The sequence below is a fragment of the Chiloscyllium punctatum genome, chromosome 8, assembly GCF_047496795.1.
Source record: "Chiloscyllium punctatum isolate Juve2018m chromosome 8, sChiPun1.3, whole genome shotgun sequence".
NCBI lineage: Eukaryota > Metazoa > Chordata > Chondrichthyes > Orectolobiformes > Hemiscylliidae > Chiloscyllium > Chiloscyllium punctatum.
In genome coordinates this window covers 117987513-118005631 of record NC_092746.1, presented here as the reverse complement: position 1 = coordinate 118005631, position 18119 = coordinate 117987513, and the positions used below count along the sequence as shown (strand labels likewise).

The 18119-nt window shown below is 43.3% G+C and overlaps 1 protein-coding gene across 7 annotated transcripts in view; it reads left to right on the top strand.

The window, feature by feature from the left end:
• gjc2 (gap junction protein gamma 2) overlaps positions 1-18119 on the top strand; it is a 251201-nt gene that overhangs the window by 149903 nt on the left and 83179 nt on the right. The window contains exon 1 of one of the 7 annotated variants that reach the window (XM_072576318.1): positions 10842-10927. The exons of the other annotated variants lie outside the window; for them this stretch is intronic. The gene's annotated coding sequence lies outside the window, so the exon portion shown is untranslated. Of the gene's footprint in view, positions 1-10841; positions 10928-18119 lie in introns of those variants that run through there. 7 annotated transcript variants of the gene reach the window in all.

Here is an 18119-nt window from a genome sequence, read left to right as displayed (position 1 = left end):
ATAGAAGGCCTTAGAGTTTTCCTTGATCCTACTGTGCCTCACAGCACCAGGGTCCCAGGTTTGATTCCAGCCTCGGGCAACTGCCTCTGTGGAGTATGCACATTCTCCCTGTGTCTGCGTGGGTTTTCTCTGGGTCTCCGGTTTCCTCCCACAGTCCAAAGATGTGCAGGTCAGGTGAATTGCCCATACTAAATTGCCCATAGTGTTAGGTGCATTAGTCAGAAGGAAATGAATCTGGGTGGGTTACTTTTCAGAAGATCGGTGTGGACTTGTTGGGCCAAAGGGCCTGTTTCCACACTGTAGGGAATCTAATCTAATCTATCTGCCAACAAATTCTCAGTCCCCTCCTGACTCTTCTTAGCCCTCTATTTAGATCTTTTCTGGCTAACTTATAACTCTCAAACTCCCTAACTGAGCCTTCACCCCTCATCCTCACATAAGCCTCCTTCTTCCACTTGACACGAGCTTCAACTTCTTTAGTAAACCGTGGCTCCCTCTCTTGACAACTACCTCCCTGCCTGGTAGGTATGTACTTATCAAGGACCCGCAGTACCTGTTTCTTGAATAAGGTCCACATTTCAAGTGTTTGCATCCCCTGTTTCCTTCCTTATCCTATCCATCCAAAATCTTGCCTAATCACATCATAATTGCCTTTCCCCCAGTTATATCTCTTTCCCTGTGGTATATGCTGATATCTGCCCATTGCTACTGTAAACATAACCGAATTATAGTCACTATCACCAAAGTGCTCACCTACCTCCAAATCTACACCTGGCCAGGGTTATTCCCCAGTACCAAATCCAATGTGCTATCACCTCTTGTTGGTCAGTCTACATAATGTGTCAGAAAGCCCTCCTGCACACATTGAACAAAAACTGACCCATCTAAACTACTTGAACTATAGTATTCCCAGTCAATTTTGGGGAATTAAAGTTCCCCATAACAACTACCCTGTTACTCTCACTCCTATCGAGAATCATTTCTGCTATCCTTTTCCCTACGTCCCTGGAACAATTCGGAGGCCTATGGAACACTCCCAACAAGGGTGACTTCTCCTTTTCTGTTTCTGACCTCAGCCCAAACTACCTCAGTGGATGAGTCCTGAAACTTTATCTCAGCTGCTGTAATACTACCTTTCATTAACAATGCCACACCCCCTCCTCTATCTTCTCTGTTCTTGCTGAAACATCTAAATCCCTGAATCTGCAACAACCATTCCTGTTCCTCCTCTAGCCATGTCTCTGAAATTGCCGCAACATTGAAATCAAAATTTCAGGTACCAACCCATGCTGCAAGTTCACCCACCTTATTCCGAATGCTTCTGGCATTGAAGTTCACACATTTCAAACCGACATGCTGATTACAGGTGCCCTCTCACAACTTTGTAAACCTATCCTTGACCTCACTACCCTCGATTTCCTGTACACTGGAACTACAATTCAGGTTCCCATCCTCCTACTGCATTAGTTTAATAGCCTCCCCCCCCCCCCCACAAAGCAATAGCAAATATTCCCCCCAGGATATTGGTACCCCTGTGTTTCAGGTGAAGGCAATCCTGTTTGTAGAGGTCCCACCTTCCCCAGAAAGAGCTCCAATTATCCAAGAATCCAAAACCCTCTCCTCCTGAAGCCACATGTTCAGCTCTGCTCTCTCCCTGTTCCTTGCTTCACTAGCATGTGGCACGAGCAACAAACCAGAGATAACAACTCTGTTCTAGCTATAAGCTTCCACCCTAGCTCCCTGAATTTCTACCTTAGGTGGGAAGAAAGGTGGGGATCTATGTTGTTGGTGCCTATGTGGACCATGACTTGGGCTGCTCCCCCTCCCACTCAAGGATCCTGAAAACATGATCAGTGTCATCACGAACCCTGGCACCTATGAGGCAACACACCAATCGTGAGTCTTTCTCGTTCCCACAAAACCTTCTATCTGTCCCCCTAACTATGGAGTCCCAATGACTAAAGCTCTGCTCCTCTTCCCCCTTCCTGTCTGAACAACAGGGACAGACTCTGCGCCAGAGACCTGTGCCCCATTGCTTACCCCTGGTAGGTCATTGCCCCTGAAAGTATTCAAAACAGTATATTTGTTGTTGAGGGGGACCAACACAGGAAATGCCTGCACTGCCTGCCAGTTCCCTTTCCTACTCCTTTCCTTCACTTTATTGAGCAAAACACTCTCAGTCATAAAACTAATTTGCTGTATTAAATTCCTACATTTCATACAAGTGTCATGTTCCTTCAGTATTGCTGGGTCAAAATCCTGGAACACCGTCACTAATGATATTATTGGTCTATCTGCAGCAGATGGACTGCAATGTTTCAAGAAGCAGCTCACCTTCTCAAAGATGCTGATAAATGCTGACCCAGCAGGGATGCCCAAGTCACTTGAGTGAATATTTTTTTAAAAAGTGCAACAAGCACTGGAATTCAAACATCCCACATCAGTGTCCAAAATGTGAAATGGAAGGTGTCTTCCTGTGTTGTGGGTTCTTGTGAAATCAATCTTGCTGCAATGATCTAGTAATGGAAATCCTCTGGCTAAAGTGAACAGACAAGTCGAAATACAAGGGAATGATTTTTTTACTGTTCAAAAATTAAAATAATTGTTTAAATGTCTGACATGCTTGACAGCTTTGACAGTTCTTTAACAGCTTGATAATCCCAATAAGACTATGTACATTTTACCCACAAGCATGTCTGCTTTAGCAATTCCAAAAGCGTTATGTCGCCTTTCCCAGCAGGGTGTTTTACCTAGATCAAAGGGCATCTTCATTATCCCAAAAGTGTGTAGGGACCAGATCCAAAGGAGTATCTCATCTCTTGAAAAGTGAATCCAATAGATTTAGATCTGCTCCTGCCTGGTCTATTGGAATCACAGAGATGTACAGCATGGAAACAGACTCTTCAGTCCAACTCGTCAATGCTGACCAGATATCCTAAATTAATCTAGTTCCATTTGCTAGCATTTGGCCCTATTCATATACCTATCCAGATGCCTTTTAAATGTTGTTATTGTACCAGCCTCCACTGCTTTCTCTAGCAGCTTGATCCATACACACACCACCCTCTAAGTGAAAAACTTGCCCCTTGGGTCCCTTTTAAATCTTGCCTCTCTCACTTTAAACCTACACCCTCTAGTTTTGGACTCTGCTAGCCTGGGGAAGAGACATTAGCTATTCATCCTATCTATGCCCCTCATGATTTTATAAACCTCTATAAAGTCACCCCTCAGCCTCAGCTCCAGGAAAAATAGCCCCAGCCAATTCAGCCTCTTCCTATAGTTCAAACCCTCCAACCCTGGTAACATCCTTGTAAATCTTCTCTGAACCCTTTCAAATTTCATAAAATCCCTCCCATAGCTGGGAGATCAGAATTGAACGCACTATTGCAAAAGTGGCCTAACAAAGTCCTGTACAGCCACAGCATGACCTCCCAATTCCTATACTCAACAGAACATAGAACATTACAGCGTAGTACAGGCCTTTCGGCCTTCGATGTTGCGCCGACCTGTGGAACAAATCTGAAGCCTATCTATCCTATACTATTCCATATGTTTATCCAATGAACATTTAAGTGCCATTAAAGTTGGTGCATCTACTAGTATTGCAGGCAGTGTGCTCCACACCCCTACTACTCTGTGAATAAAGAAACTACCTCTGACATCTGTCCTATATCTATCACCCCTCAATTTAAAGCTATGTTCCCTCGTGCTAGCCATCACCATCTGAGGAAAAAGGTTGTCACTGTCCACCCTATCTAACCCTCTGATCATTTTATATGTCTCAATTAAGTCACCTTTCAACCTTCTTCTCTCTAACAAAAACAGCCTCAAGGCCCTCAGTCTTACCTCATAAGACCTTCCCTCCGTACCAGGCAACATTCTAGTAAATCTTGTCTGAACCCTTTTCCAAAACTTCCACATCCTTCCTATAATGCGGTGACCAGAACAATGCAAGTGCGGCCACACCAGAGGTTTGTACAGCTGCAGTGTGACCTCATGGCTCTGAAACTTAATCCCTCTACCAATAAAAACTAACACACCGTATACCTTCTTCACAACGCTATCAACCTGGGTGGCAACTTTCAAGGATCTATGTACATGGACACAGAGATCTCTCTGTTCATCTGCACTACCAAGAATCTTACCAGAAGCCCAGAACTCCTTATTCCTGTTGTTCCTCCCAAAGTAAACTATCTCATACGTTTCTGCATTAAACTCCATTTGCCACCTGTCAGCCCAGCTCTGCAGCTTATCTCTGTCCCTCTCTAACCTGCAACATCCTTCAGCAGTATCAACAACTCCACTGACCTTTAATGTCATCCGCAAATTTACTAACCCATCTTTCTGTGCCCTCATCGAGGTCATTTATAAAAATGACAAGCAGCAGTGGCCCCATAACAGACTGTCGAGGTACACCACTCGTAACTGAATTCCAGGATGAACATTTCCCATCAACTATCACCATCTGTCTTTTAGCTAGTCAATTTCTGATCCAAACCACTAAATCAGCCTCAATCCCATGCCTACATTGTTACAACACTGGGTAAACCCTCCTGCTTAATTTAAATCAGCAACACCGAAAAGATGTATCCCGTGCAGTAATCTGTGAAAATTCGAGAAGCCAAGAACTATTTAAATTAAAAATGAATAATTTTATTTCTTAAAGTATAACACAGAATAATTAACTAACAACTATTTACAACTCCTTCCTCTAACCTATCTTTTACCTACTTTTTACAATACTAGTCCGATAAAATCCCTGATTAAGATTTACCAAAATTCAGCTTTTCAAAACCAGCCAGATGTCAAATCTTCTCATCATGTCTTCCTCTGTCTTCTTTTCTCCTTAGGGATTTCTGTTTCATCAGATTACTGATTGATAAAGGTACCTTTAAGAGAGAGAGATTTCTGAGTAGTCTGCAGATACTGGTGGCTTAGCAGGTCTCCTCCCAACTGTTTAATTTTTCGCCCCAATCTTATATCCCAAAAGCATTGGATTGTGTCATTGGCTTTTAAGATTGTCAATATACTCAATTCAAACTTGATTGGAATTTAGATTTTTGGAGTATAATTTAAACTGATTTCGAATTCATTTTGTCTTCTCTGGGCAACCGGCTAATCGAGTTGTTCGACCAAATGTTACATTATATCTTGTTCAAAACACTTGGTGCTATGTCAGGTAGTTGTGCTGGGTTTTAACTCTCTTAAAAGTACAATATACCCACATCTTCATAACACCGTATTTTGTGCAATAATCTACCGTGGGGAACCTTATCAAACACCTTACTAAAATGCATATGCACCACATCAACCGCTTTACCCTCATCCATCTTTTTGGTCACCGTTCAAAGAACTCAATAGCTTTTGTGAGGCACAACCTACCCTTCACAAAACCATGTTGACTATCCCTAATCAATTTATTCCTCTCTTGATGATTATAAATCCTATCTCCCTTTTCAACACTTTACCACAATTGAAGTAAGGCTCACTGGTCTATGATTATAGACTGGTCTATCTACTCCCCTTCTTGAACAAGGAGACAACATTTGCTATCCTCCAGTCTTCTGCCACTGTTCCTGTAGACAATGATGACATAAAGGTCAAAGCCAAAGGCTCTGCAATCTTCTCCCTGACTTCCTAGAGAATCCTAGGATAAATCCCATTTGGCCCAGGGGACTTATCTATTTTCACACTTTCCAGAATTACTAACGCCACTTCCTTGTGAACCCCAATCCTGTCTCACCTAGATGCCTGTATCTCAGTATACTCCTCATCAACATTGTCTTTTTCCAGTGTGAATCCTGATGAAAAATATTCATTTAGCACTTCCCCTATCTCCTCCACACACAAGTTCCCACTACTATCCTTGACTGGCCCTGATCCTTCTCCAGTCATTCTTTTATTCCCAATATACCAATTGAGAGCTTTAGGGTTTTCCTTGATCCTATCTGCCAATGACACCTCATGTCCCCTCCTGACTCTTCTGTGCTCTCTTTTTAGGTCCTTCCTGGCTAACTTGTAACTCTCAAGCACCCTAACTGGGCCTTCACGTCTCATCATAACATAAGCCTCCTTCTTCCTCTTAACAAGAGATTCAACTTCTTTCGTAAACCATGGTTCCCTTGCTCGACCACATCCTCCCTGCCTGACAGGTACACATTTAACAAGGACACGCAGTAGCTGTTCCTTGAATAAGCTCCACATTTCAATTGTGCCCATCCCCTGCAGTTTCCTTCTTCATCCTATGCATCCTAAATCTTGCCTAATCGCATCATAATTCTTTCCCCCAGCAATAATGCTTGCCCTGTGTTATATACCTATCCTTTTCCATTGCTAAAGTAAACATAACCAAATTGTGGTCACTATCACCTACCTCCAAATCTAACATCCTGTCCAGGTTCATTACCCAGTACCAAATCCAGTGTGGCCTCGCGTCTTGTTGACTTGTCTACATACTGTCAGGAAAATCTCCTGCACACATTGGACAAAAACTGACCCATCTAAAGTACTTGAACTGTAGTATTTCCAGTCAATATTTGGTAAGTTAAAGGCCCCCATAACAGTTACCCTGTTATTCTTGCTCCTATCCAGAATTATCTTGCCTTTACATCTCTGAAGTTATTCAGAGGCCTACAGAAAACTCCAAACAGGGTGACCTCTCCTTTCCTGTTTCTAACCTCAGCCCATGCTACCTCAGTAGACGAGTCGTCAAGTGTCCTTTCTGCCACCATAATACTGTCTTTGACTAACAATGCCTCACTTCCCCTCTTTCACCCCATCTTCTTTGCTCTTACTGAAACATCTAAATCCTGGAATCTGCAACAACCATTCCTGTCTCTGCTCTATCCATGTCTCCGAAATGGCCACAACATCGAAATCCCAGGTATGAATCCATGCTGCAAGATCACGCACCTTTTTCCAGATGCTGCTGGCATTGAAGTAGACACACTTCAAACCACCTTCCTGCTTGCCGGTGAACTCTTGCAAACGTGAAAGCTCATTCTGAGCTCACTACTCTCAACCTCCAGACACTGGAATCACAATTTAGGTTCCCATCCCCCTGCTGAATTAATTTAAACCCTCCCAAAGAGCAGACTCCCCCCCCCCCCCCACAGGATACTGGTACCCCTCTTGTTCAGATATACACCATCCTGTTTGTAGAGGTCCCATCTGCCCCAGAATGACCCCCAATTATCCAAAACCCTACCTCCTGCACCATTCCTGTAGCTACATGTTCAACTCCTCTCTCTCTCTCTCGCCCCCTATTCATAGAACATAGAACATAGAAGAATACAGCGCAGTACAGGCCCTTCGGCCCTCGATGTTGCGCCGATCAAAGCCCACCTAACCTACACTAGCCCACTATCCTCCATATACCTATCCAATGCCCGCTTAAATACCCATAAGGAGGGAGAGTCCACCACTGCTACTGGCAGGGCATTCCATGAACTTACGACTCGCTGAGTGAAGAACCTACCCCTAACATCAGTCCTATATCTACCCCCCCTTAATTTAAAGCTATGCCCCCTTGTAATAGCTGACTCCATACGTGGAAAAAGGTTCTCACTGTCAACCCTATCTAACCCCCTAATCATCTTGTACACCTCACCTATTCCTTGCCTCACTAGGATGTGGCATGGGCAACAAACTAGGGATAACAACTCTGTTTGTTCTAGCATCAAGCTTCCACCCTTGCTCCCTGAATTTCTGCCTTAAATCCCCATCTCTTTTCCTACCCACGTTGTTACTACCTATGTGGACCACAACTTGGGGCTGCTGCCCCCCACTGCTCCTCAAGGATCCCAAAAAACATGATCCAAGATATCTCGAATCCTGGCATCTGGGAGACAACACATCAACTATGAGTCTCTCATTCTCACAGAATCTCCTAATTATGGAGTCCCCAATGATTAATGCTCTGTTCATCTCCCCTCTTCCCTTATGAGCAACAGGGATAGACTCTGTGCCTGGGAGCTGTATGCCATGGCTTACCCTCGGTGAGTCGTTTACACCCCACCCCCACCCCCCCCGCCCCCCAGCAGCATCCAAAATGGTATACTTATTGAGGGGCATGGCCACAGGGGTTCCCTGCACTGCCTGGCAGTTCCTTTTCTATTCCCTGACTGAAACGCATTTGCCCTTTTCTTGCACCTGAGCTGTGACTACCTCCCTGAAACTCCTCCACCTCCTGAATGATCCGAAATTCATCTAGCTCTAGCTCCAATTCCGTAATTCGGTTTTTGAGGAGCTGGAGTTGGGTGCACTTCCTGCAGATGAAGTCAGCTGGTGCACTACCAGTGACCCTTACCCCTCACATTCTGCAGGAGGAACATTCAACTGCCCTAACTGCCATTCTCACTAGTCTAAATTCCCAAAGAGACTGTAGAAAAATAAAGAATAATAAAAATAAGTCACCTTACCAATCCAGGGCACAGAACCTTTTGTTTTGGTTAGAGGAGGAGGATGGGTGGAACACAATACCTCAGTAGTATTTCAGATAACACAATTGCCCAATTGTATTACTTCACTTACTCAGCAGTCCTGTATCTGCTCCTTCTCAGCGTGCACATCACCTGTTCACAAGGTAACAATTTAAATTAGTGATTCACCTTCCCGTCAGCTCCTGGCCAACGCTCCTCCTCTTTCTGCTGCTGAAACAAAAATGGACTGACCAATAAAGGGAAGCATACCAAACGCCACCTTCATTATCCTGTCCACCTGCAACTCTACTTTCGAGGATCTATGAGCCTGCACTTACAAGACCTCTCTGTTTAGCAACACTTCCCAGGACCTTACTATTAAGTGTATAAGTCCTGCCCTGATTTGTATTTCCAAAATGCAGCACCTCATTTAAATTAAATTCCAACTGTTACTCCTCAGTCCACTGGTCCATCTGATCAAGATCCCATTGTACTCTCAGGTAACCTTGGCTGTATACTACACCCCCAATCCTACATTCACATCCAAATCATTTGCATACATGATAAAAAGCAGTGGACCCAGCACCGATCCTTATGGCACACCGCTGGTCACAGGCGGAAAAGCAACCCTCCACCACCACCGTCTATCTTCTAGTTCTATATCCAAATGATTAGTATTCCATGTGATCTAACCTTACCAACCAGTCTATCATGTGGAACTTTGTTGAACAACTTACTGAAGTCCATCTTCTGCGGTTCCACATATAGTTCCTATTCTCTTCCAAGTTACCGTTTTGTACTTAATGTAGTTATAGACTCTCTTTGTCTATTGCCTGTCCCCTTTTGCCCTCCTGATTTCCCTCTTAAGTATATTCCTACTGCTTTTATACTCTTCTAGGGATTCACTCAATTCCTGCTGCCTATGCCTGACATATGCTTCCTTTTTCTTGATGAGAGCCTCAATTTCTCTATTTGGAGAAGCCGGTGTTGGATTGGACAATACAAAGTTAAAAATCACACAACACCAGGTTATAGTCCAACAGGTTTATTTTTAAGCACTAGCTTTCAGAGCGCAGCTCCTTCATCAGGTAGAGTTCATCCAGTCGGAGAATACTTCAGCGGTCCGGGACATTCGACCTTGGACCTTTAGGTGACTGTCCTCCAAGGCGGACTTTGGGACAGGCAACAACGAAAAGTGGCCGAGCAGAGGCTGGTAGCGCTCACTCACATATACACTCTCACAGAGTTATACCACTTTACATTCACATACACGCACTCTCTCACAGACACTCATAACCCCCACACGTACACATATAAGTTTGTGGGGTGAATTTGTACTTGCAGAATAACATTTTACTTTGCTCAAGAACGAAGTAAATCCATGTAAGATTCTGTAAATCCGTTTTTTAGATTAGAATCAGTCTGACCATTGTGGCACTGACAGCCTCACAGGGAAACCCACATCTTCAATACACTATCTGGGCTGACATGACACCAATTGTTAAAATTCGCTTGAAAATGTAACTTTTAAAAAAACATTTTGCGTTTTACATATGAAAGAACTGAAACCAGCATGGTCATTCTAAAAAATGAGAGACTTACCAAACAATCCAGGTCTTTTTCAATATATAATTTGTTACATTACACTTTTGCTACAAATTCTGTGTCTTACAATCTTATTCTCCATAACCACTTGATGAAGGAGCATCGCTCCGAAAGCTAGTGCTTCCAAATAAACCTGTTGGACTATAATCTGTGTTGTGTGATTTTTAACTCAATTTTTCCAGTCATCCAGCATTCCCTACATCTACCAGCCTTGCCCTTCACCCTAATAGGAGCATGTTGTCTTTGGACTCTGGTTATCTCATGTTTGAAGTTTCCCACTTTCCAGCTGTACCTTTGCCTGTCTGCCCACTTTCAGTTACTTGCCTCACTAAATTCCTTTAGGAGTGATGGCAGCGGATAAGTTTAATTGTCATGGCCTTCCTAAATGTGTGAAACAAGCCTGATGTCTTCCCGTATCCACATAAATGGGAAACGCTGTATTAGGGGTGACTTAACATTTCTGAGGACTTCTATTATTTTGCGAAGTTGGAGAGTCCTGTGTTCGGATGATCTAGTCGTTGGAGGACAGCACAACTAGTTGTAGGAAGCTTCTATCAACAAAGGTCATAAGTGAATTAATTGTTAGGTCAGCCAGTCATGGGGAGCTGAGCATAAGTCAAAGGTTTAGCTTTTGGAGCTTTGCCTATCTAGAGACTTAGCACTCTACTTCTGACTCATTCAGGATGCAGAAAGACAAGGGAATCAACGGCCAAGAATTTCCTTAGATTACTGCTGTTGGAACTGTGAGACGACATGCGTAAGTGGGGTTTTTGACACACTTCTGTTGAAGTTACAAAATTAGACTGGAAACAGGATCAAAGAATTTCAAGGTTGAAGCCTTGTTCGTGAGAGAGTGCTGGAAAGAAATTCAGATGGAGATTAAGGAAGGCCTCTTTTCTAAGGTCAGAGTCAACCAGTTTCAGAAGAGGCAGTCATTTGAAGAGTATAGTTAGCTGCTAACAATGATGTTGGATTCTTTATTGTTTTTATTACAAAATGTCTTTGGAATTAAGTCAGATTGTGAGAGATGTACAAAAATATTATTCTGTTTATCTACTTTTTGTTTGTAAAACTTCAAGCAGCTATTGCCATTACCCAAATCAGATGTTAAAATATGATTTTCTTCTGTTATTTCTTGGATGTTGTAATTTAGACTTTTGAGGGATTTCTGGCAATGTATTTTTCTCTTTGTCAGGGTCCTTCTAACCATTTCATTTCTTAGAGAATCAACAAAAGAGTACCGATAAGAAGAAGCTGCAAAATGTTGTTGAAGGAGTTTTCTTGCAGAGATATTTATTCAGTCAACAGGCTTTCTTATCCAAGAACAACAGGCTGCATTCAAGGAGGTTTTTTTTATACTTCCTCTAATAACCAACTGTTATTGCTGAAATAGAATGTATGTAAAGGTTGGCTCACTGCAGTTCAATTTCGCCTTGGGCTTCTTCCAGGCTGTCTGAGGCCGTATGAGCAAATTAATCAGGCTGCAACTGGAATGCACGGCCTGGGTTAAATTAAGGTATTAATGAGGGCATTGAGTATATTCTTCAGAGGATCTGATCATTGTTGGTTATGGTGAAAAATGTGGTAGAATCATGTGGGAAGTCTAACAAGGTCAATCTCAACTTCACGGGCAACTTGCTATATCTTCTAACCAACTTCCAGTTGTCAAAAGTGAAATTCTCACGAGCATGTGACATGTTTTCTCTTAAAGGAGCTTATTGCTTGTTAATAAAGTTATTAATTGTATTCGCCAACTCATTAAATGTACAGATTCCTACATTACTGAATTTGCCGAGAATTCTCAGCGCGGAAGTCAGAATGGATATCTGGCAACTTCAGAGCCTCTGTTTGCTCCATTGGATCTCTGTGTTAGACATCAGATGCTAACGTCTCAGGACACTCTCCATGGACACCATCCACACACACCCTGCATTCATGGACATCGACATCTGGCGTGTACTAGCCTCCAAGACCCTATATGGCATATCTCTGATCCACTCAGTACAACTTTGCACCTCAGTGCTGCACCTTCTGGTGAAATAGAAGCTGTCATTGTATTGCTGCAACAAGGACACTTTGTAATCAAATTTGGGCCCATTTCATGAATTGGACCAGACTGTCATAGCACTCATGCAATCTGAACATACCTGAATAGCATCCCTGTCTTGCCTTGTCTTTTTGTGCCTGGCCTGTCAGGCCAGCTGTAATGCCATGGCATGGATACCGGGAAGATTGCCATTGCCGGTAGTTCTCAGTCAGGTCATGGAGAGAGACCCTACAGTCAAGAATTCCAAGCACAGTAGTCAACTTGGTTTCAGAGTCAGTCAGTCATTTGGGGCAGTCAGAGTCAGGATTTTTTCTACATAAGAGTTGAGGAGCTGAATATCAGGCGGTCCACCACATAACCTTTTCTGCCATATTTCAGATTGTTTTGCTCCTGGAATGCCAGAGAGAAGGGTGTGATGGGAAATGAAAGCAGGTGACACGTGTTACTTAATGTGCAGGTGGGGAGGTGTCCCAAGCAAATGAGTATGCACTGCAGAGGGCATGCAAGAGGCATAGTGGGATCAGAACCTGGGTTGGGTGACATTGAGTAAGATAAGATATTGCAGGCAATTGTATTATGGGCCAAACCAAACCCCCTCAAAGTATATTAAGAAGCTAGCTTAGACCGTAACCTTTTCTTATATTTAAAGGTAAGGTAAGTGTTGCATCCCAGGTGCAATTATGTTGGTCAAATTACTTGATTTAAAGCAAAACATGTCATTTTGCACTATAGTTAAAATGGAAACGAAATAAAAATTAAAGAATTAACTCAACTGTAACTACTGAAATGCTTAACAAGATAGTACATATTACGAATTAATTGTTCCAATGTAGGAAAATCCCATAAACACACACTTGGCAAAAGCAATTTCAGTAAAATAGGTTTTCTCACATGGAATTAAAGCAGCCAGAAGAGAACCCCAGCTTTTAGATGTACCAGAGAGAGGAATAAGTGTTCCCACATCCAGCTTCAAGACCGCATCAACTGCAGAAAGCTGGTTCTGTGAGAGCTTGACTCCACCCATTCAGGGTACTTCTATTGTTCCAAACTTTTAAAAAAATTACAAAGCCTCACAAGCTGTTTACTCTATTGGCTTTGGGCAGACCACACAATGCCTGTCTCAACCTTTCTTCATTTAAAAAAACCCAAAATGCATCTCTTAAAGCAATATATTGAATTGAATTGAATTTATTGTCATGTGTACCGAGGCACAGTGAAAAGCTTTGTCTTGCGAGCAATACAGGCAGATCACAGAGGTAAGTTGCATAGATAATTAAATAATAGGTTAACAGTGGCAAAAACCAAAACACGGGTACAGGCGAATGCTAAGAGTTTGAGTCCATTCAGTATTCTAACCACAGTAGGGTAGAAACTGTTTCAAAATTGGCTGGTGCGTGTGTTCAGGCTTCTGTACCTTCTCCCCGATGGTAGAGTTTGTAGAAAAACATTGCCATGGTGGGATGGATCTTTGGGAATGCTGGCAGCCTTCCCTTGACAGTCTGGTAGATGGATTTGATAGATGGGAGATTGGCCTTTGTGATTGTCCGGGCCGAGTTCACCACTCTCTGTAACCAGGTAAAAACAATGACTGCAGATGCTGAAAACCAAATACTGGATTAGTGGTGCTGGAAGAGCACAGCAGTTCAGGCAGCATCCAATGAGTAGCGAAATCGACGTTTCGGATAAAAGCCCTTCATCAGGAAAGTAAGTCTTGAATGTTACAGTTGCCATACCAGGTAGTGATAAAAGATTGGCTCTCGATAAAAGATTGGCAAGGGTATTCGCCGTCATGCCGAATTTCCTCAGCTGCCTGAGGAAGAAGCGACATTGTTAGGCTTTTGTAACCAGTGCGTCCACATGAAGAGTCCAAGAAAGCTTGCGTGGATTACCACTCCTAGAAGGTTGACCCTCTCCACTCATTCCACCTCTGTGCTGTTAATGTGTAGGGGGGGGCGTGAGGAGTATTCCGCCGAAAGTCAATAATAAGTTCCTTGGTTTTGCTGGCATTGAGAGCTAGCTTGTTCTCAGTGCACCATTTTTCCAGGTCTTCCACCTTCCGTCTGTAGTCTGTTTCGTCGCTATCTGAGATTTGACCGACTATGGTGGTGTCATCAGCAAACTTGTAAATGGCATTAGTCTGGAATTTGGCGACACAGTCATGGGTGTACAGTGAGTACAGTAGGGGGCTGAGTACCCACCCCTGGGGGGGTTCCAGTGTTGAGTGTTAGTGAGGATGAAATATTATCTTCAATCTTCGCTGATTGTGGCCTGTGGGTCAGGAAACTGAGGATCCAGTTGCAGAGAGTGGGGCATGGTCCGAGATCACTAAGTTTAGTAATCAATCTCAAGGGGATAATAGTGTTGAAGGCTGAATTGTATTCAATGAGTAGCATTCTTACATAGCTGCTCTTGGTGTCATCTCAATATTGAGAGTGGAAGATGTGTACAGTAATAGAGAGGAAAGTAATTGTGAGCTATTGGAAAGAAGATGGTGGCACTTACACTGAGGAATGTCATTGACCTCCTCATTAGCCATCTGAAGGAATGTACAGAAATGTGAGATTGCGTTGACTGAGGAAGCACCCTCTGACCTGGCTGACATATTCTGTTGTGATGGCCTCTACTTGCTTTCCTGGGGGTCATCTTATTTCTAGACCACATCTTGCTACAATGTAGGTAAATTCCCCTTGTCTGCCAGGTCCAGGGTAAAGATCAGGAGCCGTGCAGACCAGCTCTGAAGTAACAGTGCTCTTCTGGATGCACAGCAACCTATTAAAGATGGAACTGGCAGCAGGGATACTGGTCAGTTTCAGGATATCCCTCACTCGTGAATTGCACATGATGATTTGAACTGGCTCAAAGGTAGAAGACAGAGGATGGTGGTGGAGGGTTGTTTTTCAGACTGGAGGCCATTGACCAGTGGAGTGCCACAAGGATCAGTGCTGGGTCCTTTACTTTTTGTCATTTACATAAATGATTTGGATGCGAGCATAAAAAGTACAGTTAGTAAGTTTGCAGATGACACCAAAATTGGAGGTGTAGTGGACAGTGAAGAGGGTTACCTCAGATTACAACAGGATCTTGACCAGATGGGCCAATGGGCTGAGAAGTGGCAGATGGAGTTTAATTCAGATAAATGCGAGGTGCTGCATTTTGGGAAAGCAAATCTTAGCAGGACCTATATACTTAATGGTAAGGTCCTAGGGAGTGTTGCTGAACAAAGAGACCTTGGAGTGCAGGTTGATAGCTCCTTGAAAGTGGAGTTGCAGGTAGATAGGATAGTGAAGAGGGCATTTGGTATGCTTTCCTTTATTGGTCAGAGTATTGAGTACAGGAGTTGGGAGGTTATGTTGTGGTTGTACAGGACGTTGGTTAGGCCACTGTTGGAATATTGCATGTAATTCTGGTCTCCTTCCTATCGGAAAGATGTTGTGAAACTTGAAAGGGTTCAGAAAAGATTTACAAGGATGTTGTCAGGGTTGGAGGATTTGAGCTATAGGAGAGGCTGAACAGTCTGGGGCTGTTTTCCCTGGAGCGTCGGAGGCTGAGGGGTGATCTTATAAAGGTTTACAAAATTATGAGGGTCATGGATAAGGTAAATAGGCAAAGTCTTTTCACTGGGGTCAGGGAGTCCAGAACTAGAGGGCATAGGTTTAGCGTGAGAGGGGAAAGATATAAAAGAGACCTACAGGGCAACGTTTTCACACAGAGGGTGGTACGGGTATGGAATGAGTGCCAGAGGAAGTGTTGGAGGCTGGTACAATTGCACCATTTATGAGGCATTTGGGTGGGTTTATGAATAGGAAGGGTTTGGAGGGATATGGGCCGGGTGCTGGTAGGTGGGACTAGATTGGGTTGGGATATCTGGTCGGCATGGACAGGTTGGACCGAAGGGTCTGTTTCCATGACGTACATCTCTATGACTCTATGACTCTATTAGTGGCTAGAATCAGGCAAGAGGAGTGCCCAAGGAGCAGAGTAGGTAATTAATGGAGTGTAAAGCTTTGAGTGGAGCTGGAAAAGCACAGTAGGTCAGGCAGCATCTGAGGAGCATTCCTGATGAATGGCTTCTGCCTGAAACGTTGATTTTCCTGCTCCTCAGATGCTGCCTGATCTGCTGTGCTTTTCCAGCACCACTCTAATCTTGACTCTGATCTCCAGCCTCTGCAGTCCTCATTTTCATCTAATTAATGGAGTGTGTTTGCTATGATGTGGCTAGGAACCCCTCACAAGACTTGACGAAACTGACACTCTGCCAATATAACATAATATTCAGCCCATTATATCTGTTTTTTAATTCATACAGAGGATGAAGACATCACTGGCTGGGTTAGCTTTGTTGCTCATCCCTAATTGCCCAAAGGGCAGTTAAGAATCAACCACGTTGCTATGGGTCATATGTAGGCCAGACGAGCTACGGATGGCACTTTCCTTCCCTAAAGGACATTTAGTCAACCAAATGGGTTTTTCAGGCTATGACTTTGTGGTCACCATTAGGCTTTTAATTTCAGATTTCTTTTTAATTGAATTCAAATTCCACCGTGGCAGGATTTGAACTTGGGTCCCTAGAACATTATCTGGGTCTCTGGATTAACAGTCTAGCAATAATACCAGTAGGCCATCGCCTCCTCTGTTTGTATTTAAATGATTGTCCAATATATAGGGTTTTGTGGAAAATGCACAAAATCACAAAGCTCAGAGGGTGGGTACAGGCATGATGGGTTGCATGTTGTTATGCAGTAAATAGTTTGTGATCCTACATTTCATCTTTGTAACATATGAGTGACAGTATTCAAATATTTGAGGAATAGATGCCTCATATTGCTACTTTGCAGTAAATATATGGATGATTATGGTCTCCACTGATGGGATGCTGCCATCAAACCAAAATGATGATTGGCCTGTCTGTCATGTGTATGTAAGTTTCATTGCCAGGTGATGCCAGATATATAGGTCATATGTCACAACAACTAATCTCTTTGATTACCCACCCTGAGCAGCATTCTGACCATGTTCAATCAGGCCAGGCTTGTGATACTGAACATGGTGTTCAACTTTAGATGTGATTCTGCTATTGACAATATTTACGAAATAATCTTAACTGAGCTAAGAATTAAACTAAAAACAAATTCAAGATTGTCAGTCAGGCTCTCTGTGAACATTCACTCTAAATAGTGCAGCCAGAGTGGATTGCAGCATTCTGGAAGTTGCTGCCGTGCATGTAACTTGGAGGCCTGCTCTGAAGAAAGAAAACTTGGAAGAAATGCTGTCTGCAGTGTGATTTATTTGTGCATGCTAGAAGCTACATTTATTCACGTGCAAAGCCCTTTTCTTTGTAGGCAAAAAGAACATATCTGTATGTTGCATCTTTTGCATTGAAGGGCTGTCAGTCTTAGTTGCGTACCCATAGCATGCCCTGGACTAATCATCTCAATACCAACTGCAATCCAACTAATTAGCCCCTTAGAGTCATAGAGGTTTACAGCACAGAACAAAAATAGACAATAGACAATAGACAATAGATGCAGGAGTAGGCCATTCTGCCCTTCGAGCCTGCACCGCCATTCAATATGATCATGGCTGATCATTCCTAATCAGTATCCTGTTCCAGCCTTATCTCCATACCCCTTGACTCCACTATCTTTAAGAGCTCTATCCAATTCTTTCTTAAAAGAATCCAGAGACTGGGCCTCCACTGCCCTCTGGGGCAGAGCATTCCACACAGCCACCACTCTCTGGGTGAAGTAGTTTCTCCTCATCTCTGTCCTAAATGGTCTACCCCGTATTTTTAAGTTGTGTCCTCTGGTTCGGCACTCCCCCATCAACGGAAATATGTTCCCTCCTGCCAGAGTGTCCAGTCCTTTCATAATCCTATACGTTTCAATCAGATCCCCTCTCAGTCTTCTAAACTCAAGGGTATACAAGCCCAGTCGCTTCAGTCTTTCCGTGTAAGGCAATCCTGCCATTCCAGGAATTGACCTCGTGAACCTACGCTGCACTCCCTCAATAGCCAGAATGTCTTTCCTCAAATTTGGAGACCAGAACTG